At 48.9% G+C, this 26,697-nt stretch overlaps 1 protein-coding gene across 4 annotated transcripts in view; it reads right to left on the bottom strand.

The window, feature by feature from the left end:
• Positions 1 to 21,490, bottom strand: part of pdlim5 (PDZ and LIM domain 5) — a 206,933-nt gene extending 185,443 nt beyond the window's left edge. For all 4 annotated transcript variants that reach the window (XM_033022484.1, XM_033022505.1, XM_033022514.1 and 1 more), the window contains exon 1: positions 21,137 to 21,490. The gene's annotated coding sequence lies outside the window, so the exon portion shown is untranslated. The remainder of the gene's footprint in view (positions 1 to 21,136) is intronic.
• Between the last annotated feature and the right edge of the window lie 5,207 nt (positions 21,491 to 26,697).

Raw genomic sequence — 26,697 nt, 5'->3', positions numbered from 1 at the left:
GATGGGAGGTGAGGACCACACTATAGCTGGTGTGAGGATGGTTCAGTTGATAATTTAATCACGGCCTTGTTCAACAACTAGAACGCCCTGGAATGAAGGTGATTACAGAGAGCGGTTGACACTGCCCACCCGGTCCATCGGAACCCGGCGAGCACTGATCTCCACACCATCTAAGTGATTTATAGGAGGCACTACCTCAAAAAGACAGCCTGTATCATGAAAGACTCGCATCAACCTGACCACGTTCTCATTGCAATCCTGCCATCAGGTAGAAGGCGCAGGAGCCTGACAACCATAACCACCATGTTCAAGAATAGCTTCTGGTAAATCTCCTCTGCTCCCTCTTCAGAGCCTCCACATCCTTCCTGTAATGGGGCACCCAGAACTGCATAAAATATGGCCAATGCTGCCTAAGCAAAATCCAATAAAGCTGCAACTCGAGTCCCTGACTCTTACATTCAATGTCCAGACCGATGAAGGCAAGCGTACCATGCGCCCCCTTTACCACTCGATCTACTTGTGTTGCCACTTTCATGGAGCTGGAGCTCTTCCTTTGATGGGGAACAGTATGGGAGTTTGGTTTGTGGTCCACTACAGTGGATATTCATGGAAGTCCACCTCCCCCCCCCCCCCCCCCCGATACTATCTCCTCCCACCCACACCCAGCATCTTCACAAATGCCTTCAGTCTATGTGGAAAGATGGCAGCATGGTAGTACAGCGGAAGAGTTGCTGCCTTTTTAGCACCAGAAACCTCGGTTCGATCCTGACCACAGGTGCTGTCTGTACAAAGTTTTTATGTTCTCCCTGTGACTTGCGTGGGTTTCCTCCGGGTGCTCCGGTTTCCTACCACATCCCAGAGGTGTGCGGATTTTGCAGGTTTACTACTGGCCCTCTGTAAACTGCTCCAAGTGTGTTGGGAGTGGATGCAAATGTGGGATAACATAGAACTAGTGCGAACGGGTGATCGATGGTCGGCTCGGACTCAGTGGGCCGAAGGACCCGTTTCCATGCTGCATCTATAGAATGCAATGAACTGCAGATGCTGGTTTGCAAGCAGAGACAAAGTGTTGGAATAACTCAACGGGTCGGGCCACATCTGTGGAGAACATAGAGAGCGGACGTTTCGGCTTCAGACTGAGGGCCAGGGGAGATAGGACAAGGTACAAAGAACAAATGAATGGAAGGTGTATAAAACAGGGACAAATGAAAGCCAACAAGGGAAGTGGGCTACACAGGGTGAGCCAGCATTTAATTGAGAAGCTGGTGCTCAGAAGCCTTCTTGAACGTCTGCAGTCCTTGAGGTGTGGGTTTATATCCACTACACTGCTAGGGAGCGAGTTCCTAACTCCCAGCAGATTTCTTCAAAATTTGACCCTGCAATGGTGAAGGAATAGTGATGTGTTATCAAGTGTGGATGGTGTGTGGCTTGGAGGGACACCGGCAGGGGAGGGTGTTCCCCCTGCTTTTGCCGTCCTTTGTCCTAGCTCAGAGCTGGATGCTTTGGAAGGTTCTGTCTAAGGAGTCTTGCTGAGTTGCTGCAGTTGCACCCTGCAGATAGCACTAACCCTCCCATCAGGCGAGAGGTACAGAAGTGTGAAAACGCACACCTCCAGATTCAGGGACAGTTTCTTCCCAGTGCTTATCAGGCAACTGAATCATCCTATCACCAACTAGAGAGCTGGCCTGACCTCCCATCTACCTCATTGGAGGCCTGAGGACTATCTTTAATCGGACTTAACCTTGCACTAAACATTATCCCCTTTACAGTCACAAAATGCCGGGGTTACTCAGCAGGTCAGGCAGCATCTCTGGAGAAATTGGATGGGTGACGGTTCGGGTCGGGATCCTTCTTCAAACTGGCCGGTTTCCAGATCAGAAACATCACTCATCCTTTTTGTCTGGAGATGCTGCCTGGCCTGTTGAATTACTCCAGCACTTTGTGTCTATCTTCAGTATATACCAACATCTGCAGTTCCTTTTTTTTTAGTTTAGTTTATTGTCACGTGTGCCGAAGTACAGTGAAAAGTTACACACCAGCCCCTTTTTCTTGTATCTGTGCTGTGCATGGCTTGATTGTAATCATCTTTCCGCTGACTGGATAGCAAGCAACAACAATTATTCTCACTATTTTACATGTGACAATAAATTAAACTAAACTAAAATGCTGCTACTGTGCGTCATGGTGGGGTGAGTCAATGGGTGTGGATGGGGTGCCTCATAAGTAGGCTGCTAACTCCTGTTAATGTTGCTAACTCCTGTTAATCCTGAGCTCAGTGAGTGTTGTTGAACTGCACTCATTCAAGCAAGTCGAGAGCCTTGTAGCTCGTGGACAGGCTGTGTGGAATTAGGACTCACTGAAGAAGGGTCTCCACCTGAAACGCCCACATCCTTCTCTCCAGAGATGCTGCCTGTCCCGCTGAGTTACTCCAGCTTTTTGTGTCTATCTTCGATTTAAACCAGCATCTGCAATCCCTTGTGTAGGAAAGAACTTGCAAAATTCCTTCTTACACATTGTGTCAGACAGCTTGGAAACAGCTCTTTCTGCCCACCTTGCCATGCAAACTAAATGCATCTACACTAGTCCCACCTGCCCAGGTTAGGCCCATAATCCCTCTAAATGTTGAGCCATCCTTCTGACCGGGCCAGGGTAGCGTCCAGATCTTGCTGTGCTTGCTTGTGGACCGTTTCATTATCTGAGGAGCTGCAAATGGTGCCGAGTAGTATGCAATCATCAGCGGGAGGGGAGGAGAGGGGTGTGAAGACGGACATAAAGAGAGAGACAGAGAGAGACACACACAGAGACACACAGAGAGAGACAGAGACAGAGACACACAGAGACAGACAGAGAGAGAGAGAGACAGGGAGAGACAGAGACAGACAGAGACACACAGAGAGAGACAGAGACAGAGACACGGGGACAGAGACACGGGAGCAGGGAGACGGGGGCAGCGAGACGGAGGCAGCGAGACGGAGGCAGCGAGACGGGGTGAGAGAGAGAGACGGGGAGAGACAAACAGAGAGGCAGACAGAGAGGTTGACAGAGAGAGAGGCAGACAGAGAGGCAGACAGAGAGGCAGGATATGGATTACCTACAGGCTTTGGTGATTAGTTTAGCTTGGCATCATATTCGGAACCTGAGGTCCTAAAGGCCCGTGCCTGTGCTGTACATACAGTGTATAGGTGAAAGGAACAGGATCTGGTGACAGAGAGGGATGCACTGCGGTGAGGAGTGATTCAGACCAATAATTTCTCTGATTAACAAGCTGGGAAGAAGCCAAGAGGGAGGTCATTCAACAGATTGCGATTAGACCACGGTGAACACTAACCATTAAGATTGCCACTTGAGACATTGCCCACATACTCAGCAGCATTTAATACAAGACTCTATATATATCACCTTGCATGGGGGACGTTGAGCTGATTGGATGAAACCTAAGTACACAATGTCCTAAGTCACCCGCCTGCCAGGGGTCTGAGATATTGAATTTGGATCTGTCAGTAGGTCTTGCAGCGGTCCGGTGATCAGAGCAAAGCTGGCAATTACTTCTCTCCAGAGATGCTGTCCGTCCCGCTGAGTTACTCCAGCATTGTGTGTCTACCAGTAATGACTTTCCCGGGCTTTGCTCAGGTCCTGCCTGCTTCTTGCAAAGCCCGTCTCTTTACATGATCATCCGTGCCTCCTGAAACACTTCCTACTATCCAGGGTAAACCCAACTCCCAGGCACATGCGTACTGTTACACTACCAAGATTCAATAGAGTCATAAGAGTCAGGAGTACACACAAAATATCTGAAATAGTCAAGAATCAGAATTGTGTTATTGTCACATGTCCCAGGCAGAACAATGAAATTCTTACTTGCAGCAGCACAACAGAATATGTAAACATAGTACTCAACATGTGAACAACATAGTAAACGAGAAAAAAGTGTTCAGTATATATACACACACACACACACACACACACACATAGGTTGGTGGCGCGACTCACCCGTTGCAGCGGCCCCTATAGCCTGTCTGTCTTTTTTTTATTTTTTGTCTAGTTAAATGTAGTGTTGGTGTTTTTTAATACTGGTTTTAAATGTGTCTATGTGGGGGGCGGGAGGGGTGGGAGGGGGAAACTGTTTAAAATCTCTTCCCTGTCCGGGAGACCCGACCTTTTCCCTGTCGGGTCTCCGTTATCGTTGGGGCCTAGCACCGTGGAGCGGCCTCCAACCTGAACGAAGCGGGGGCTCAGGAGACTGCGGAGCTGCGGACTACTCACCATCATGGGGCTGGCCGGCCTTGGAGCGTGGGGAGCGGTGGTGACTCGCTGCTGCGACTCGACTCCTGGGGCTTGGAGGCTCCAGCAACGCAGCAGCAGGTCCGGTGGACTGGGACATCGGGAGCTCGCGGGTCCGGGGGGAGAGACCGCTTCCCGGAGCTCCCGCAACGCGACTTCTCCAGCCCGTGTCGCGGGGTTGGAACGACCCGGAGCGGGGCCGTACATCGCCCGGCGCTGCTTCATGGCCGTGGGACATTCCAGCGCCCGCCGGGGGCTCCAACTTTGTGACTTTTAGACCGGGAGCGGGGCCGTAAATCGCCCGGCACGGCCTAAAATGGCCGTGGGTCTTATCATCGCCCGCCTGGGGCTTGGACATCGGGAGAGAAATGGAGAACAGGGGAGAGAAAAGACTTTGCCTTCCATCACAGTGGGTTCACTATGATGGATGTTTGTGTGAATTAAATTGTGCGTATGTCTGTAGGAAATTGCCTTTGTTTGTATAGCTGTGGAAACGGAATTTCGTTTGAGCCTCACTGAGGCTCGACAATAAATATTGTATTGTATTGTATTATATAGAGTACATATATGTACTGAACATTTTTTTAGACACAAAATAGACACAGACACACATATATAGATATAACTCAACGGGTCAAGCAGCATCTGTGGAGAAAATGGGTAGGCGACCTTTCACTAGACCTCACCTATCCATTTTATCCACAAATGCTGCCTGACCCACTGAGTTACACCCGACTGAAGAAGAGTCCCGACCCAAAACATCACCTATCCATGTTCTCAAGAGAAGCTGCCTGACCTGCTGAGTGATACCAGCACTTTGTGTCTAACTTTGGTTCAAACCAGCCTCTGCAGTTCCTTTTTATTTGATCGTGTTTGATCGTCATACATACCGAAACCGGAACAATGAAATTCTTACTTGCAGCAGCACGTCAAGAAACACAGCAACAAAAACACAGGAATAGCAGATAACATAATGATCAAAATAAAATTCAACACGAAAACCCAATATTAGTGAAAAACAAAAGCCCAAAGTCCCTTGTGCAACCTAGACTTTGCAATTAGAGGGTCAAATGTTTCAAGTTCACTTTTTTCCTGCCATATATTGATTCACTGATGGAACCAAGATGGCTCAGTAATCTTCACGCAAGCATAGAGATCTTCCTGCAGCAATTCCGAATGTTTGCGGTATTAGTTATTGCCACATGTACTGAGATACAGTGAACACTTTTTTTCGCAATCAAACCACACACACGTATAAAGGGGAAGTGCAAAAGGGGGCAAAATAGTCTCACAGCTATGGAGAAAGTGCAAGTGAGGAAAAGTGCAAGGACCACAATGAGGTGAATTGAAAGATCAAGTCCAAGTTCACATTTCAAGTTCAAGTTCACATTTATTGTCACATGCACCAATTAAGTTGCCAACGGTGCACTGTTCAAGCGGGATGATGGAAACTCCGGCGTCGGGACGGATTGGAACAGGAATTCAAACTTATGAAAGATCCTTTCAAGAGTCTGAAAAGAGTGAGGAAGAAGCTGTTCCTGTATCCGGTATTGCGTGTTTTCACGTTTTTGTACATTCAGCCCGATGGGAGAGAGAAGAGAATGACTAAGTGTTCGTTGATTATGTTGGCTGCTTTCCTGAGGCAAGGCGTTGTGCAGATAGATTTGATGGTGGGGCAAGGCTGGTTTGCATGATAAACTGGGCAACGTCCACGACTCTCTGCAATTTCTTGCAGTCTTAAACCTGTATCTACAAGTACAGGTCCACCACCAATTCTACGACAACTCGTGATCCGGAACCTCCGACAAAATTACGAGAACGCACTTGAAATCCCCCCCGGGAGGTTCCCCCGAAAATGTGGCGCCTAGGCCGGGTGAGGCAACCGCCCGCGACCTCTTCAGCGGGTCGAATTTGCCCCCGCAGCTGGAGCTTTGGAAGCCATGCCTGGCAGATCCGTTCCCATATCCGACTTCAGCGGCCAACTTTGAGGGCCGGTATCTTGGCCCCTCGGCGGAACATTCTGGTACCGTTTGACTCCGCTCGGAGGCCGTGACCTCTGTTGGCAAAACGGATAATCCAGAAAGACTCTGGATCCAAAGGTGCTGGAAAATCAGCAGTAAACCTGTATTTATGCACAGTACTCAGTATTTACAAGCTTGCGTTCCTACTGTAGCTGGACAAGTGCGGAGCTGTTTGGAGTCACAAGCTTTTGCCAAAGCTTCACTAGCTCTTACAAACCAGAGCTTTGAGGTGCCTTGAAGTCGTGAGGTCTTGTTGCCACAGCGCAGCTTAAAACAAAGCCATGGCATCCAAAGTCCAGTTGCTGTGTTGGGGTCATGCCAGTTTGGGGCAGCTCGGTTTGGGCAGTGGAGCTGCTGTCTCACAGTGTTAGAGACCCAGGTTCGATCCTATTCACTACTGTATGTGTGGAGTTTGCATGTTCTCCTTGTGACCATGTGGGTTTCTTCCAGGTGCTCCGGATTCCCCCGACATCCAAATGACGTGTGGGTTCGTAGGTTAATTTGCTTCTGTAACTGAGCACTGGTGTATAGGGAGTGAAAGTGAAAGTGGGCTAACATAGAACTAGTGTGAACGGATGATGGATAGTCGGCATGGACACAGTGAGCCGAAGGGTCGTTTTCCATGCTGTATCTCTTAAGTAAGTAAGTAAGTAAATTTTATTTATATAGCATGTTTAAATCAACTCGCGTTGAAACCAAAGTGCTTTACATTAAAAAAAAATAATAATAAAGTTTCTGTACATCCATAGAAAGATTAAAAATCAGAAAAATGACACAACACATTATAGAATTCAACATGAACGTCCCCCCCCCCAGCAGAATCAAAAATTTCCACTGTGGGGAAAGGCAGCAAAAGGTTAAGTCCTCTTCCTCTGTGAAACACCCGAGGTCGGGGCCTATTTGTGTCCTCCGAAGCCAGTCCGATATTTTCAGGCCCTCCCAGCCGGAAAGGTGGAACTCCGGCGTCGGGTAAACACTCCTCAGCGGCTTGGAGAATGTCTGGAGCGGCCGCTTCCTCCCCAGAGACTGCGGCACCCGTAGTCCTCAGGCCGCGTTGGCTGGAGCTCCGACTCTGGCGATCGCGGCAAGAGATCCCAGGCTCCGCGGTGTTCTAAATCCAGCGTCGCTCTTAGAACAGTACGGCGTGGGAACAGACAGGCCCGCAATGTCTATGCTGAACATTATTCCAAGTTATACTAATCTCCTCTGCCTGCATGTGATCCATATTCCTCCATTCATATTCCTCCATTCCCTACATATCAATGTGCCTGTCTAAAAGCGTGTAAACGCCACTATCGCATCGGCCACAACCACCACCCCTGGCAGCTTGTTTCAGGTACCCACAGTGTAAAAAAAATCCTGCCCCGCACATCTCCTTTATACTTTGCCTCCCTCGACTAGTGGATAAGGATCTAAATGAGTGTCTGTAGTTTGTAATTTCTCATTTGGGGAAGGGGGATCATTTAAATGCCTCCTGCAGGTGGAAGCAGCTCCACCACTGTGGTTCAGCGCTGGGCGTGTCAGCCTGAATTATGTGTTCCAGTCACGCGATGACCTTCTGACACAGAAGCAGCTCGATGCACGCAACCTTTATCCAGGCACGTCCTTGCAGGTAACTAGTTGTAACAGGTAACTGGTGATAGATTGGTTCAGTTGCCTGACAACAGCAAGCGGAACAGAAGTGTGAAAACGCACACCTCCAGAACCAGGGACAGTTTCTTAGCAGCTGCTATCAGCTAACGGAACCATCCTATCACTATCTAGAGTGATCCTGTCTAGTTGTTGTCCAAAAAAAAGCGAATCTCTATGTTTTAGTGGGGACTGGCAGGAGTCCAGCCAGAAACTAGTCAGACACGAGTTGTGTGCACTAGACGTGTTTATTCTCTCCAATACAGCTCCCTACTCCTTCAAGGTCACGGGCGATGCCCGGCTTTAAATACCAACTCAGGTACTGACCCCATGACTAGCGCCTCCCACACCAAGAGTCGGCCCTCTAGAGTCGATGGTTCATTGTGCCCTTGGGTTGCCACCAGGTGCCCCCCCCCCCCCCAGAACTAGAGGCACCGAACCGGACAGGACGCTGAACGAGGCGGCCCGAACGCATAGATACAATCCCACTCCCCGGGGGCTTGCTCAGTTCAGACGATTCTCCGGGAGCCCGGGGCGGCGGATGACCGCGACGGGGCGGTTGAGCCACATGGACTGGCTCGCTCAGGTCCAAGTGGGCTGGTTCCAAACGAGCCACAGACACAGTTTCACGCCGGCCTCGCATGTCCAAATCAAATGTAGTAGGCCCGTGCCGCAGCACGCGAAAGGGACCTTCATACGGGCGCTGCAAGGGTGACTTGTGGGAGTCACGGCGAAGAAAAACGTAAGGGCAGCCCATCAGCGGCAGTGGCACATGGGAAGGGGCCACTCCATGACGTGACGTTGGGATGGGAGACAGGGCGCCGACCCTCTCCCGCAAGTGGATCAGCACCAATGACAGGGGTTCCTGGGACCCATCAGCAGCAGGGACAAACTCCCCGGGGACGGTGAGCGGAGCACCATATACCAACTCCCCGGAGGACGATGACAGATCCTCCTTGGGGACCATCCGAATCCCCAACAGGACCCATGGCAACTCGTCCATCCACCCAGGGCCTGTGAGACGAGCCTTCAGTGCGGCCTTCAGACAGCGGTGGAACCGCTCCACCAACCCATTCGACTGGGGATGGTACGCTGTCGTGTGGTGGAGCTGTGTCCCCAACGGGCGGGCCATGGCGGACCACAATTCAGACTTGAACTGGGCGCCCATGTTGGATGTGATGTGAAGTGGAACCCCAAAGCGAGCAATCCAAGTTGCCACGGGGGCACGAGCACATGACTGCGTTGAAGTGTCCTTGAGCGGGATGGCCTCCGGCCACCGCGTAAAACGGTCGACCACCGCAAGCAGGTGTGAAACCCCTTGGGACGGAGGTAGTGGTCCCACAATGTCCATGTGGATGTGATCGGACCACCGGCGTGGCACTGCAAAGCCTTGAACGGGCGCGGACGTGTCGATGCCACTTTGATTTCTGGCACGGGATACACGCCCGGGCCCAGTGAGCGACCTACTTCCGATGTCCGTGCCACATAAACCTTGCGGACAGCATAGCGACTGTGGCCTGGATGGATGGGTGGGCCAGCCCATGGATCACCTCAAAGACGTGATGGCGCCAGGCCGCCGGAACGATAGGCCTCGGCTGACCCGTGGTTACGTCACAGAGGATGGAACCCGAGGAACCCAATGGCACGTCCTCAAGCACCAAGCCAGAGATCGCGGTGCGGTTCGCCGGATCTCATCGTCCACCAGCTGGGCCGCCGCCAAGGTGGAGTAATCTATCCCCGAGGCCGGGTTAAGCACGGCTGCAATTGCCGGAAGGGACAAAGTATCCACCACAAGATTGCATTTCCCGGCAATGTGTCGGACGTCCGTTGTATACTCCGATATAGCCGCCAGCTGGCGCTGCTGACGGGCGGACCAAGGATCCGAAACCTTCGCGAAAGCAAACATGAGGGGCTTGTGGTCCGTGAAGGCTAGGAAGGAACAGCCCTCGAAGTACCGGAAGTGCCGCACTGAGAGGTGTAAGGCGAGCAACTCCCGGTCGAAAGCGCTGTAACGTTCAGGTGACGGCTAAAGAAGGCGAGAGGCCCTTTACCGACTGTTCCAAAATGCCGCCGACTGCAGAGTCCGAGGCATCCACGGTAAGGGCTGTGGGGGCATCGGCCGACGGATGCACGAGCATAGTCGCCTGAGCCAAGGCTTCCTTCGCTCCTTCAAACGCCGCCGTGGTGACAGCGTCCCATTGTATCTCCCGTTGCTTGCCCCTCGGCAACTGGAAAAGCGGCCGCAAAAGTTTGGCAGCCACCGGAATGAATCGGTGGTAAAATGTAACCATCCCTACGAACTCCCGGAGGCCACGTACTGTAGCAGGCCCCGGGAACTGGCGGATTGCCTCAACCCTGTCTGGCAGAGGCACTGCTCCGTGCCGTGTCACCAGATGCCCCAGTAAGATGATGGCCCGAAGGCAGAATTGGCACTTGCCAGGGTTAATTATGAGGCCATGGTCACGGAGGCGCTGGTAGAATAGACGCAGGTGGGCGCAGTGTTCCTCTCACGAGCGACTTACCATGAGGATGTCGTCCAATTAGACAAACAGGAAGTCGAGCCCGCGCACCACGGTGTCCATCAGGCGCTGAAAAGCCTGCGCGGCATTCTTGAGGCCGAAGGGCATCCGCAGGAACTCGAACAACCCGAAAGGGGTTATAATTGCCGTGTTGGGGACATCCTCCGGTCGCATGGGAATCTGGTGATATCCCCGGACTAGGTCGATCTTGGAGAAGAACCTAGCCCCGGCCAGATGGGCTGATAAGTCCTGTATGTGGGGAATAGGGTAACGGTCAGTGGTCGTGGCCTCGTTAAGGCGGCGGTAGTCCCCACATGTCCTCCAGCCGCCGGACACTTGCGGCACCATGTGCAGCAGGGAGGCTCATGGGCTGTTGGAGCGTCGAACGATGCCCATAGCTTCCATACTGTGAAACTCCGCCTTTGCTATGAGGAGCTTGTCAGGAGTGAGCCTGCGGGCGCGGTCATGAAGTGGTGGATCCGATGTCAGAATATGGTGCATGACACCGTGCCTCAGGCTGGCCGAGCCGAACTTGGGGGTGACAATGTCCCGGAACTCAGCCAGTACCTGGGCGTAGACATTGTCCACCGTCGCTACATGGTTGCTGACCGGCGCTGCGGGCGCAGTGGAGCGCAAGGAGATCTTCTCAAAATTTGACCCGTGGACGAGACATTGGCCCCTCATGTCGACGAGGAGCGACTGCGCCCGCAAGAAATCTGCGGCCAGCAGCGGCTGGGCCACGTCAGCGATGATGAAAGGCCAGGTGAAATGGCACACGCCGAAAATGGCATGAACCGTGCGGACACCATATGTGCGGATTGAACTGCCATTCGCAACAGTTAATGGGGGTCCTCTTACCAGCACGAAGGTCAAGTCCAGATGGGGGCAATACGCTGACCTCTGCCCCGGTGTCCACCAAGAACCTGAGCCCCGTGTGCCAGTCCCAGACATACAGTCGATGGATCCTGCCGGCCACCGCAGTGACTATTGCCAGCCGGCGCTGCCATTTCCCGGAAATGAACATGGCTGGTGGCATTGGCAGGTTGCTCAACCCCAGCGCTGGTGGTAAAAACACCACATCCTTCTCCTTGGATTTCCTGGGTCCTGCTCAGCCATCCTCCTCTCCTGTGCCACTTGTCTTGTCTGTGGCTCTTGTGGACGTGGCCCTCTTGTGGGCGTGGCCCTCTTGTGGGCGTGGTCATGGGTCGCTGGGCTTGCCAGGGCGCTGCATCGATCCGGTCCAGTGATTCCGGGGATTCCTGCTGCTCCAGGTATTCCAGTGCACCCACCTGCTGCTGGTCGGAAAGCCACAGCTCATCAGCACGGGATGCTTGCCGGATGGGATCCTCGAAGCTCTCCCCCGCAAGCTGACAGCGGATGTCTTGCGGCACCTGCTGCAGGTAGGTGAATTCAAAGAGTGAGCAGGATAGGTGGTCGCCCATGAGCGTTGGCATCTCGCTCATGAGGGCCGAGGGCATTTGGTCACCGAGCCCGCCCACGTTAAGGATGTGACAGCATTCGGCTCGGCCCGTAGACCCGGAACAGCAGCTCCTTGAGGCCTGTGTATTTCCCCACGACCGGCGGGTTATCCAGGTAAGGAATGACCCGACCGGCCGTCTGCTGGTCAAGGGCGTTCACCACATATTGATAGTGAGTCTCGTCGGCTGTAACGCCGTGGATGTAAAATTGGGATTCAGCCTGTCGAAAGCAAACCCCCGGCAGCTTCAGGGAGACCGCGTTGAATTCGGCCACATCGGCCTCGTAGGCGGCAGCGGCAGAATGCTTTTTTTTTTCAAATTTCCCTTCCAGGATTACACCCCTGGGCTTCGGGGGTCACCAGTGCAGTGGGGACTGGCAGGAGTCCAGCCAAAAACTAGTCGGACACGAGTTGTGTGCACTAGACGTGTTTATTCTCTCCAATACAGCTCCCTACTCCTCGGAGGACACGGGCGTTGCCCGGTCTTAAATACCAATTCAGGTACCGACCCCATGTAGCGCCTCCTACACCAAGACGCTGCCCTCTAGAGCCGACGGTTCGTTGTGCCCTTGGGTTGCCACCAGGTGCCGCCACAACGTTTTACTTTAGTTTAGAGATACAACATGGAAACCAACCGAGTCTGCTTCAATGATCACCCACACACTCCTTCTATCCTCTATACTAGGGACAACTTACAGAAGCCAATTAACCTACAAACCTGCACCTCTTTGGAATGTGGGAGGAAAGTTTCTTCCCAACTGATCTCAGGCAACTGAACCGTCCTCTCACCAACTAGAAGGTGCTTCTGACCTACCATCTACCCCATTGGAGACCCTCGGATTATCTTTAATCGGACTTTACTAGACTTTAACTTGGACCCAACATTATTCCCTTAATCCTGTATCTGTACACTGGGGACAAATTCATGTGTGGGCCTTCCGTTGCCTGGATTGCACGCAACAAAAAAGCTTCTCACTGCACCTCGATACATGTGGCAACAAATTAAACTCACTAAAAACTCAGAACAGAAATCTGACGAGACAGTTTTAAACACTGAAAGGGTATAATTAAATGAAACACGCAGATGGAGTCCTCGAATCATACAGTACAGAAACAGGTTCATCAGCCCAACTCGTCTATGCCGAGCAAAATGCCCCATCTACGCCGGTGCCATTTGCCTGTGTTTGACCCATATGCATCCAAACCTCTCCTGTACATGTACCTGTCCAAATTATTTTTAACTTTTGTTATAGTACCATCCTCAACTAGTTTCTCAGGCAGCTTGTTCCAGACACGCACCATCCTCTGTGTGGAAAAAGTTGCCCCTCAGGTTTCATATTCAATCTTTCTCCTCTCACCTTAAAGCTATACCACCTACTTATTGATTGATTGATTGATTATTCCTTTAATAATCCTTTTCAGGAAATTACAGTGCCACGACAGCTTCAAGACAAACATAACACCACGCTTTCATACATAACAAGTTAAAATACGTTAAAATACAAGTTAAAATACAATTAATTTAAAAAAAGTGCAGTTATTTATGCTCATTATAAAGTCTTATAGCAGCTGGTAAACAGGACTTCCTGTATCTCTCCGTTTTGCACATTGGTGCAATCAGCCTCTGACTGAAGATGCTGCTCTTGATCACCTTCAGGGCATGGAGTGGGTGAGTGGGGTTTGTCATTTTGATTGATTCTCCTACTCTGGGTAAAAGACTTGTTCCATATTCCCACCACCCTCTTTGTGAAAAAGGTTGCCTCAGATTGCTATTAAATCTTGCCCCCTCACCTTAAATCCATGCTCTCTCGTTCTTGATTCCCCTACCCTGGGAAAAAGATTCTGTGCATTCACCCTATCTCATGCCTTTCTGCCTTTTTGCACTGAGGAATGAAGTCTTAGCCTGCCCAACCTCTCCCTGTAGCTCTCGAGTCCTGACAAAATCCTCATAAGTCTTCACCGCACCCTTTCCAGCTTGACAGCAAACGTGATAACAATTTAAACATTAGTAATGATGTTCAGAAGAATTGGCGCAGAAAATGTTACGTGTGGGTGTTCAGCTCCAATATGTCCTACAGTAGAAATGGCTAGCTGACCCAGTTAACATTAGACTTTAGAGATACAGCACGAAAAAAGGGCCCTTCGGCCCACCGAGTCCACGCCGACCAGCAATCACCCCATATACTAGCACTATGCTATACACAAGGGACAATTTACTATTTTGTTTTCACTAAAGTTAATTAACTTGCAAAACCGCACGTCTTTGGAGTGTGGGAGGAAACCGGAGCACCCGGAGAAAACGCACGCTGTCACAGGGAAACGTACAAACTCCGTACACACAGCACCTGTAGTCAGGATCAAACCCGGGTCTCTGGTGCTGCACAAAACACAGGGAGAACGTGTAACCTCCGTACAGACAGTACCCATAGTCTGGATCAAACCTGGGTCTCGGGCTGTATAAGGCAGCAACGTATAATACAATTAATTTTACGCTTTTCCGCATCACGTCAGCAGGACAGAAATCTGGTTGAGGAACTCAACTACAGATGAAGTGAACAGTGAAATAAAATTTGGCACTTCAGCTCTGGTTGTTGACGTGGGCTCATTCAAGTTGGAACCTTCGTGAAAGTAAATACTTTTTTGCCCGAGGACAGATGGTATCATGATACTCAGACCTCAGCTGTCTCGGAAACCTGCTTTGAAGATGCAAGGCAATATATCTGGCAATTAACTCCATCTTTCATCACAGACGTTCCACGAACAAAGGAGCAAAGTGCAGCCACTCTCAGCATAATCGTATCGTGGGAGCTCCTTCACCACATACTTCAAAGACACGTCTAACACTACCAAGGATTTAGTCATAGTGCATGGAAACAGGCCCTTCAGCCAAATTCGTCCAAGATGCCCCATCTTAGTTAGTCCCATTTGCTCAGGTTGGGCCTATATTCCTCTTAACCTTTCCTATCCATGTACCTATCCTAGTGTATTTTAAAAGGGGGAGGGGGGGGGGAGGGGGAAACTGTTTTTCTTAGTCATTTCCTGGTTGAGAATGCGTCTATCCTTGTAGCCGCATCTTCGCACTCTCCTCGCGGCCTACCATCTGAATTGGCGTGGCCTTTCCTACCGGAGACCGGCCAGAGCTTCAGCCTCAGTAGCGGCACAGTACTGAATTCCATCGCGGAGCAAGTGATGCCTTACTGGATATCGCCGTGTTGGAGCTCCGGAGTGCTGGGACTGCCAACTTCAACACCGTGGAGCCGTGGTCTATGGAGCTTCTAGCTGCGGGCGGCGCTGACTTTGACATCGCGGAGCCTGGGATCTCTCGCCGAGGTCGCCAGTGTTGAATCTCCGCCCAGCTCGGCCTGTGGACTTCGGGAGCCGCGGTCTCCGGTAGGAAGCGGCCGATTCGGAGGCTCTGGGCCGCTGAGTGTTATTCCGTTCGAGAGCCTGAAACATCGGGCCGTCGTTGCGGCGACTGCGGAGGCCTCAATAGGCCCGGACCACGGGTGAACAGAGGAAGAGACTGAACTTTGGTGCCTTCCCTCACAGTGGGAAACGCTGATTCCACTGTGGGAGGATGTTTTTTATGTTTTATGTTAAATTCTAAAGTGTGATGTTTATCTTATTTCTCTGCTGCATGATAACTCAAATTTCACTGCACCAATTGGTGTAGGTGACAATAAATGTCCTTTGTACTTGTCCTTTGAACCTGGGTCTCTGCGCCACCATGCTACTCCACGGACTGGTAGAACATATAATTCATGTTTTTTGTGTCTTTGTTTGTGTCCATGTGCCTGTGATGCTGCTGCAAGCAAGATTTTCATTGCACTTGTACCTCACCATGACAGTAAACTCAACTTGACATGAACTGCGACCAACTCTATTGACCCAAGCATCTGCTTTCTAGCAGTTCATAACTCATAGGAGCAGAATTAGGGTATTCGGCATCGAGTTGAGTAGTGAAAGGCCTTGACAGAGTGGATCTGGAGAGGATGTTTCCACTATGAATGGCAGAGTAAACTTGATGGGCTGAATGGCCCAATTCTGTTCCAATACAGTATTCAGTATTTATTTAATATCATTTTCACTGAGTACTTGCATACACAGAGGAAACGAAAAAACATTACTCGATCAGTTTCCATTCAGTGTAGTTAATAAAAAAAAAGGATAAATACAAAGGGCTTTAAAAACAAATTTAAATTACCATGTCTAAAACAAAAAGTAGGCCTAAAATTTACAATAGAATAAAAACAGACATTCCGACCGACAGTGGACGAGGTTGCATGTGTTTGTGAACAATATTTGCGGTGGGGACACAGTCCGTTAATCAGTCTTATTGCCTGTGGGAATAAGCTGTGGAGCATCCTGCTGGTTTTGCAGCTGATGCTCCTGTACCTCGTACCAGATGGCAGAATAGAGAAGATGTGGTGTGATGGGTGGTAGGGGTCCTGGATGATGGAGATGGCTCTACTGTTCGTGAGTTCAATAACTTATGAATCCACTCCGCCATTCAATCATGGCTGATCTACCTTTCCCTCTCAACCCCATTCTCCTGCCTTAACCCTCAGCACTTACAAATTAAGTATTTGTCAATCTCTGCCTTAAAAAGTTTTCAGTTATATTTCAGACTTTTTAGTTCAGCTTAGAAAAGCTTTTGCTGCGTACTAACCAGTCAGCTGAAAGACAATACATGATTACAATTGAGTCATCCACAGGGTACAAATACATGATAAAGGGAATAATGTGAATAACTTGTAGTGCAAGGTAATGTCTAGTAAACTCCAAACAAAAGAAAGTCCAAGAGTCTCCAATGAGATAGGCAGCAGCTCAAAATCTTATCTCCGGTTGTTGGTAGGATGGTTCAGTTGCCGGCTAACGGCTAAAGTCTGGAGGTGTGCATTTTCACACTTCTTGCCCGATGGGAGAGGAGAGAAGAGGGAGTGGCCGGGGAGAAACACGTCTTTGATTACGTTGGTGGACCTTTGACATGAAAACAATTTTTCTTTTTTCTTTTTTGCATTCTCCAGTGACAGAGGAAATGATCTAATGCAGACTCATGTAAATGTCAGTTGCCTCCTTCCACCCTTGCTGTTCTTGGACTTGCTCCCACCACTGCATAACAGAGCCAGCACATACCCATCACGCCAACACTGCAAGTCAATCATCAGTTAGATTATTGAGTATAGAAGCTGGGAGGTCATGCTGCAGTTATACAAGATTTTGGTGAGGCCACATTTGGGAGTACTGTGTTTAATTTTGGTCACCATGGGTTTATGGGAAAGATGTTGTCAAGCAGGAAAGGATGCAGAGATGATTTACGAGGATGTTGCCAGGACTCATGTGCCTGATCTATAGGGAGAGGTTGAGCAGGCTGGGACTTTATTCCGTGGAGCGCAAGAGGATGAGGGGTGATCTTATAGAGGTGTACAAAATCGTGAGAGGAATAGATCGGGTAGATGCACAGTCTCTTGCTTAGAGAAGGGCACGTGGTACTATTGTAGACGGGGCGGGGCATCTTGGTCAGCATGGGCAAGTTGGCCAAAGGGGCTGTTTCCACAATGTATGACTAAAGCAAGTCAACAAACTGCAGGTACTGGAACTTTGCAGGACGGGCAGCATCTGTGGAGAGAGAAGCAGCTCCATTTCCATATCCTATATCCTTTATCAGACCAGAACAATCTGTGCCACAGACACTGCATCCAACTCTGAGAGCAGAAAGGACCAGGAGTTGTTACAAAGTGATTAAAACAACTGCTGATGCTGGAATCTTGAGCATAAAATAATCTACCAGCGGAGGGACACAGTGCGTCAGGCAGCGTATGTGGAGAGACTCCATACTCCAACAGTCTGAAGAAGGTTCCCGACCCGAAAGGGTGTCTATCCTTGTTCTCCAAAGATGCTGCTTGACCCGCTGTTACTTCAGCACTTTGTAAAGTTACTTCAGCACTTTACCAGCATTCCCACACCCCCCCCCCCCAACACCAACCCCACAACCAACCCCAGCAACCTCACTCCCCCCCAATCTCCCCCTCCACTCCCCACCACCAACCTCCCTCCCCCTCCTCCCCACCAACCTCCCTCTCCCCCCCCCTCCACTGCCCATTGAGTGTAGGGAGTGGGAAAGAAAGCATAGAATTAGTGTGAACGGGTGACTGATGGTCGTCAAGGACTCAGTGGGCCGAATATCACTAAACTAAACACAGAACCATCTCATCTATTCCCACCCCAGATGCTGCCTGACCCGCTGAGTTCCTCCAGCACAACGCAAAGTGTTTTGTATTGACCCATTAGAAGAAATCGGTTGCTGGTTAATTCTGATTAAAAGGTTATTAATCCCTCTCCCTCCCCCACATCAGCTGCCTGACCTGCTAAAACTTTCCCAGCCTTTCCTGTTTTCACTACGAGCTGAAATGGCACATTTCTCCAGATCCAAGTCAACTGTGAAACCGCATTCTAATGAAATCTATACATCACCTATTCACAAGGAGGAGTGGCACAATGAGCACATTATGAGCTTGCCTAAATACATATTTCATCTTTGTTGAAAGCAGCATTAATCAAAATAGTTGGCCTTTGAACAAAACAGGCAGGCAGCAGCAGGCAGGTCTAGCAGAACTCAATCTCCCATCCAACAAGCTCCAACACGCTGAATAGTGGGAGCAGAGAAAGGGAATAGATTTCAATAGCACCTTCTAAATCCCATTCACGTTACATCCATTGCTTTCAAAAAGCATTGGGAAACATGGCAGGACTTTTTCCTTTGGAACATGGGGGGCTGAGGGGTGACTTTATTGATGCGTTTAGTTTAGAGATACAGCATGGAAACAGGTCCTTCGTTAGAAATGGGTTGCTAGTTAATTCCGATTAACCAGTGAGTCCGCACTGACCAACGATCACCCGTACACTAGTTCCATCTAGTGGATGGCTCGATTGTAATCATAATCATGTATTGTCTTTCCACTGACTGGTTAGCACGCAATAAAAAAACATTTCACTGTACCATGGTACACGTGACAATAAACTAGGAACAATTGTGAATTGACAGAAGCCAATTAACCTACAAACTTGCATGTCTTCGGAAGGTGGGAGGAAACCGGAGTACCCGGAGAAAACCCATACAATCACAGGGAGAACGTACAAACTCCATACAGACAGCACCCATTGTCAGGATCGAACCCGGGTCTCCTGCGCTGCAAGGCAGCAACTCTGTGCCGATGAGGGGCATTGTCAAAGTGAATGCTGGGTCTGTTGGCCAAGGTAGAGGATCCAAAAATTACAGGGCATAGATTAAGGAAGGTGAGAGGAGGGATATTTAAAAGGAACCTCAGTTGCAATTTTTTCAGTCAGAGGGCAGTCCGTATCTGGAACGAGTTGCCAGAGGAAGCTACAGAACCAGCTGCAATTACAACTTTTAAAATACATTTAGGCAAATATATGGGCAGGAATGTGGGTCAAATGCAGGCAAATGGGACTAGCCCTGTATGCTAACTTGGTTAGCATGGACAAGGTGGGCTGAAGGGCCTGTTTATAGAAGGGCAGTGCAACTTTATAACAGTCAGCCGTCACAGACACAGCTCAGAAACAGGTCCTATCCCAACAAAACCATGTTAGCTAAAATACATCTGAACTAATCCCATTTGCCTGCTTATGGCCCACATCCCTCTCATCTTTCCAATCCATGTACCTGATGTCAATAAGCACACACTGGGCCAAAGGACCCGTTTGTGCTGCAGTACAGGTTCACCATCGATTTTCTGGCAATGGTGGTCCGGAACCTCCTTTAATCCGGACAGAATTAAGAGAGTGCATTTGAAATCCCCTCGAGAAGTCACCCTGAACATGTGGCACCTAGGCCGGGTGAGACGGCCGATCTACAACTTAACGGGGCTTCTGCGCCAATTGGCGGGGCTCTGGAAATCCAGCCCGGATGGGCCAGTATCTCAGCTCGACGGCCTAGGTGGACCGTTCCAGTGCCCTTCAACCCCATCTCGGAGGCCGTGGCCTCTGTTGGTCCGGCAAAAGATAATTCAGAAAGGCACTGGAACCAAGGGTGCCGGAAAATCGGTGGTGGACCTGTACCCTATGACCAGGCGTTGAGTGGATGTGGCATTCGTTTCACTAATCTCTTTTAAAATTAGTTTTGTGGACAAAGGTGGCGATAGCTGAACATTTCCCCCAAAAAGGTGACACCACGCTAACTCAACACTGAACTCCAGCATAAAATTCAGGCTGATGAACAAGTCTCTGGAGAAGGACACAATCAGCAGCCTTCTGTCTCTGAGGCCTTGACCATGACTCAGAGGTGTGGCATAGATTACTACCGTGCATAAATACATACTTGGCTGTGGGGAGCATTAATCAAAACAGCGGCGCTTTGAACAGGAGGCGAAGCTTGCAAATGTGTGCTTGGGACATCACAAGCTCTGACTTGCTGTACACCAGAATGAGACACAAGGATATGACGGGGAGCCGCCTTAAAGCAAAGAGACCTGCAAGAAAGATGTTTGCTATTGCAAAACTTGCTTCCTGTATCAAGGTTGCAAGGCCCGGTCTTAAACCCACGCAAAGCGGGCAATTAACAAGCAGCACTGTGTCGCCCTTTGACACAGGCTGGGCGACACCACGGACCCGGCAGCTAACCAAATACAACCTCTCACATGGATTGGCAGACAGAAATAAAAGGTTCACAGCCGATTGGAAAACCTTGTTGCCAATCAAGATAACACCACACAGCTTGCTCCGGGTTAAATTCAGAATCTGCAGGCAACTGCTTGGAAAGTTTGTTCCTTTTCCGAAATAACATTTGTACTCTTAAACATTCAAGCAAAGATACATATTAAAAATGCACTCTGAATGTTTAAAGCGGAACATTATTTGCCAAAACTATCTGTCATGAACCCTATCGCTTTTAGCAAGTTCCAGGTCGACTACCATAAGGGAGGCACTAACCAAGGCGTGAATTTTAAAAGTGCTGCGAAAAGACAAAAAATTATTAATTACATTTGTAGATTATCAGATAACTTTAAAAGCCTGCAGACTATCAATGATGCTGACTCTCCAGCTCTTTGAAAACGCAGGGAATCACCAGCACCGATTCTTAGCTCCCTAGCTCTAATCACGTTCTCTTTCCTGCTTCCTTTATTTCGTGGGCAATTACTTTGCATATGTCAAAAGTCTTCTGTAAAATGCAAACGTTGACCTCTCCTCACCTCTCTGGCGTGCGATCCGATGTAAGGTTCTAATGGAACTCGGTGTTGCAAATCGGGAACCCAGGCAACCTTCTATTGGAACGCCGTGTTGTAACTCGGAGACCGGGGCAAGGTTCGATCGGAACGCCGTGTTGCAAATCAGGGGACCGGACAACGCTCGATTGGAACGCTGTGTTGCAAATCACGGGACCGGGTAACGTTCTATTGGAACTCCGTGTTGCAACTCGGAGAACGGGGCAAGGTTCTATCCGATGGCTGCGTTCGCCGGGCCGGGCTCCACCAGTCTCCGCTCGCTGAAGCGCTGCCCTTATCTCAGCACTTCCGTCACATCCAACTCTTTCGCTGAGCAAAGAGCTCAGAGGAGGAGGAGGAGGAGGAGGAAAAGAAACTGCCCTCCCTGCTTCCCCACCCATTGACGTAACATGACTTTGTTTTGTTTTTTAACGGGGAGGGGGTGGAAGCGAAATTAGAACAATAAGAGCAAAATAACCTTGAGTGAGTTTGTTCGTCACTAACAAGCAATTGGCTGTAGGTACTTTTTACAAAATCATTTTTACTTAAAGCAAGTGAAAAAAATGGTAGTATAACAGATTGCCACAGACCTACATTTCTTGCACAATTAATTACTTTGTTATTTTTTTGCATTTTTGTTTAGTTTATGATTACGTGTACCGAGGTACAGTGAAAAGCTTTTGTTACCTGCTATCCAGTTAGCGGAAAGACTATACATGATTACAATCGAGCCATCCACTGTGTACAGATGAAGGGGATAACGTTTAGTGCAAGATAAGGTCCGATAAAAGATAGTCCAAGTGAGGTAGATAGTAGCACAGGACCACTCTCTCGTGGGATGATTCGGTTGCCTGGTAACAGCTGGAAGAAGCTGTCCCTGAACCTGGAAGTGTGCATTTTCACACTTCTGTGCCTCCTGCCTGATGGGCTCGGGGAGAAGAGGTAGTGACCATATCTACTAATCATCTATTATCTATTTTCAGATTGAGGGGAGACCTGATAGAAGTATATACAAATTATTAGAGGCATAGATGGGTAGGCAGAACCTTTTTTTCCCTTGCTCTCGTTTGGAAATGTCAAAGACGAATGAGCATAGCTTTAAGGGTGAGAGGGACATAGTTTAAAGGAGGTTTGTGGACAAGTTGTTTATACAGAGAATGTTGAGTACCTGGAACGTGCTCCCAGGGGTGGTGGTGGAGGCAGATGCAATAGGGGCATTTCAGATGGTTTTAGATTTGCACATGGATATATGGTCATAAGATCATGTGATAGGAGCAGGATTAGGCCATTCAGCCCATCAATTCTGCCATTCAATCATGGCTGATCTATCTCTCCCTCCTAACCCCATTCTCCTACTTTCTCCCCATAACCTGTCAGGGTGGAATGGGGAAACAAGAAATAGAGAGATTTTACAAGCAGGTGAGATCAGTTTATCTTGGCATTATGTTCGGCACAGATATTGTGGGCCTTCCTGTGCTGTATGTGTTATATAAACTGGAATTCCCCAAATGTTTTGTTCAAATGTACCAGTGCAAAGAATTGCAGAGAATCGGGGATGTAGCCCAGACCATCACTCAAACCAACCTTCCATTGGCTCCATCTACACTTCACGCTGCCTTGGCAAGGCCACCAGCATAATCAAGGACGAGTCTCACCCCGGTCACTCCCTCTTCTCCCTTCTCCCATCAGGCAAGAGGTACAGTGTGAAAATGGACACCTCCAGATTCAGGGAAAGTTTCTTCCCTGCTGTTATTAGGCAACTGAACGGAGGTGGACTGAGTGCAAGTGTTCAGCGTAACGCTCGCCGAGTCTACACTTTGTCTCGCCGTTGTACAGAAGCCCACATTGGGAACGCCAGACACAATTGATGAGGTTAGAGGAGGTGCATGTGAACCTCTGTCTCACCTGGAAGGAGGAACCTGTCTTGTCTGAAGAAGGGTTCTGACTCAATATATCACCTACTCCTTTTCTCCAGAGATGCTGCCTGACCTGCTGAGTTACTCCAGTATTTTGTGTCTATCTTTGGTATAAACCAGCATCTGCAGTTACAGTTTAATTTAGTTTAGAGATACAGTGCGGAAACAGGTCCTTCACCCAGAAGGACTGTCGAGGTCCCTGGACGGAGCCGAGAAAGTAGGTATAAGGGCAGGTGTTTGCATGTGTCGGTACCTGCAGAGAGGGTGGTTTGAGTGGGAAGGGATGGGATTTTACATACATTGCTGATTTACTTGTAGTCTGCAGTGTTTGTGCAAGCATATTTGGTAGGAATTACTGCTCTCTCCTGGTGGAGGCACCCATTTTGATTGGACTTGCCTTCTGGAAGTGATTCAGAAAACTAGGGCACTTGTTGTGGGGACTCTGAAAGCACTTCGGAACCAGGCCATTGCAATGCATCCTATTTTTCTGCATATCTATTCCGACTGCATTTTACAAACATTAGATACAAAGCTGACGAAAGCCAACAGCTCCACCATTAAATATCCTAGAATTATAAAATCATACAGCCAATAAACAGATAAAAATGAAAGGAGATATGATTTCCTTCACCAAATCACATTTGATGTATCATAGTCATGAAACCTTTCAGCACGTAAACAGGCCCTTTGGGCCAACTTACCAACCAAGATAGCCCATCTAAGCTAGTCCCATTTGGCAACATTTGGCCCATATCTCCCTAAACCTTTCCTATTCATTCAATGTTTATTGGTAGCTCAAGCCCTGCCAACAACCTTGTAAATCATCTCTGCACTCTTTCCAGCTAAATGTCATTCTTCCTATGGCAGGGAGGGAAAAACTGCAACCAATTCTCCAAATGCAGCATTACCAATGTGTTGTACAGCTGTAACATAACATCCCAGTTTTTATACTCAGCACCCTAACTGTTGAGGGCCAATATACCAAAACTTTCTTGACCACCTCATCTACCTGTGATGCTACTTTCATGGAACTATCTATGTACCTGTACTCCTAGATCATTCTGCTCCACAACACTCCCCAAGGACGTACCGTACACTGTTAAAATTCTGCCCTGGTCTGACTTCCCAAAATGCAATATCTCGCACTAATCTGCATTAAATCTGTGGGGTGTTGTATTTTGGGAAGGCTAACATGGACAGGACTTACACAGTGAATGGTAGGGCTCTGGGGAGTGTTGTAGAGCAGAGGGATCTGGGAGTGCAGGTGCATGGTTCCTTGAAGGTCGAGTCAGGTGGGACTAGTGCGGCTGGAACATGTTGGCCGGTGTGGGCAAGTTGGGCCGATGGTCCTGTTTCCACATTATGACTATGTCTCAAAACTCTACTAGACATTCCTCGGCCCACTTGCCCAGCAGCTCAAGATCGTGCTGTAACATCTTCACTTTTTATGATAAACCTGCTTGGTGTCATCTGCAAACTTACCTGCTAATCATGCCTTCTACATTCTCATCTAAATCGTTGATATATACCACAAACGGCAAAGGGAACCCCGAGGCACCAGATTCCAGTCTGAAAAACAACCTTCCACCACAATCCTCTGCTTCCTTCCCTTAAGCCAATTCTGTTTTCTGTCTTTCCCTGGATCCAATGGGATCTAACCTTCCAGAACAACATACCATGCAGAATCGTATCAAAGTCCCTGTCGATGATCATATGGACAACACTGTGCATTTACCCTGTCTATTCCTCTCAAGACCTTATAGACCTCTACAAGATCAACCCCTCATCCTCCTGCGCTCCAAGGAATAATCCAATCTTGCTCAACCTCTCCCTATAGCTCAAACCCTCGAATTATGGCAACATCCTCATAAACCTTCTCTACACCCTTTCCAGCTTCTTGAAGATGCACAATGTGACCTAGCCATGTGGCTCCCTCTGGTGGCAGTTCACTGACAATGCAGGGCTGTTGGAATTGTGTGAAGGCTTTCCTGGGATGGACTGGTGATTATTTTTTTAATTCTTGTGCATTAATTGGGCAGTTAATTTGAGGAAATATTAAATTGATCTATGGTCAGTACAAACTCGATGGGTTTAGGGGCCTGTTTCAATGCTGTATTCCAATACCAAATTGAAACTTATCAAAACAAAAGGTCTCAACCCGTAACGCTACCTATTTTTCTCCAGCGATGCTAGCTTGATCTGCTGAGTTACTCCAGCACTTTATGTCTAAACTAAACTAAATGTTGTATGTGAGGTCATTCTTGAGGTGCTACCCCTAATGGTTCTATTACTGGATTAGCAAGGCCGAGGTCTGGACTAACATTTTGAGCACCATTTGTACAAATATCTCCCTGAGAGCTGAGGGATACAAATTTGTTTCAGGTAATTACAGAACTAAAAATAGTTTAGGTATAGAGTTTCACTATGAAGTAATGGAACTGACTGCATATATTAAAGATGGACACAAAATGCTGGAGGAACAGGCAGCATCTCTGGCTAGAAGGAATAGGTAACGTTTCGGGTAGAGACCCTTCTTCAGACTTAGGGGAAAGGGAAACTGGAGATATGGAAGGGATATACAAAGAGAATGTAAGGTGTGAAAACGACAGATCAAAGCAGACGATGATCAATTGACCAAGAATGGTTCATTGCTGGTTGAGGGGAAGGTGACAATGCAACATGCAAACAGTAAAATTAATCAGGAGGACAGTGAAACGAGTCGGAGAACTAGGGTGGGGGAGAGACGGAGAGAGAGAGAAAGCAGAGGTTACTGGAAGTTAGAGAAATCAATGTTAATGCCGCTGAGGTTGTAAGCTGCCCAAGTGAAATATGAGGTGCTGTTCCTCCAATTTGTGTGTGGCCTCACTCTGACAGTGGAGGAGGCCCAGGACAGAAAGGTCAGTGTGGGAAACTGTATGGGACTGAGCTCAGTCCATCTAGGCCCACATGATCTCCCAGTTGCTAAACAGTTTAATTCCCCCTTCTCCCACTCCCATGCTGGCGTCAGAGTGGGTATGTGACAGAATTGGTCGCTGGAGGCCCTGCAGCAGCCTGGAGCTCGAAAAGGTCAGGCGGCGTTCCAACAATAACAATGAACTAGTTTGAATCTGATCTTATCTGGGAATGTGGGGAGAACTAAATGAGATCAGCATTTGATCGTTGCAGATGAGCGGCAGCACTGTACCTGTCGAAAGATGAAAAGATTGCAAAAGTTAAAGCTATTGACTTTCTGGCAGACAGCACAGAAACAGGCCCTTCAGCCCAACGCGTTCATGCCAACCAAGATGGCACATGGTGACACTAGTCCCACTTGCATTTGGCCCATGACTCTTTAAACATTTCCTAGGATTCTTTGAAGAGTTTGTCCATGGGCTGTAGACTGGTGCCCGGCTGGGGCTAACATTGAGAGGTCCAGGCGCCCCCTGCAATGCTCTTGTTTCTCAAGGGTGGCTGGTGGCTTCGTTGAGTAGGTGTCAATGTGCCAATCTAGAAGAGTAGAATTAGGCCATTCATTCCATCGAGTCTACTCCACCATTCAATCATGTCTGATCTCTGCCTCCTAATCCCATTTTCCTGCCTTCTCCTCATAGCCCTTGACACCCATTCTAATGAAGAATTTGTCTATCTCTGCCT

The sequence above is a fragment of the Amblyraja radiata genome, chromosome 1, assembly GCF_010909765.2.
Source record: "Amblyraja radiata isolate CabotCenter1 chromosome 1, sAmbRad1.1.pri, whole genome shotgun sequence".
In the NCBI taxonomy this organism is placed as follows: domain Eukaryota; kingdom Metazoa; phylum Chordata; class Chondrichthyes; order Rajiformes; family Rajidae; genus Amblyraja; species Amblyraja radiata.
The sequence above is the reverse complement of the archived record's forward strand: the minus strand, read 5'-3'. Positions and strand labels throughout refer to the sequence as shown.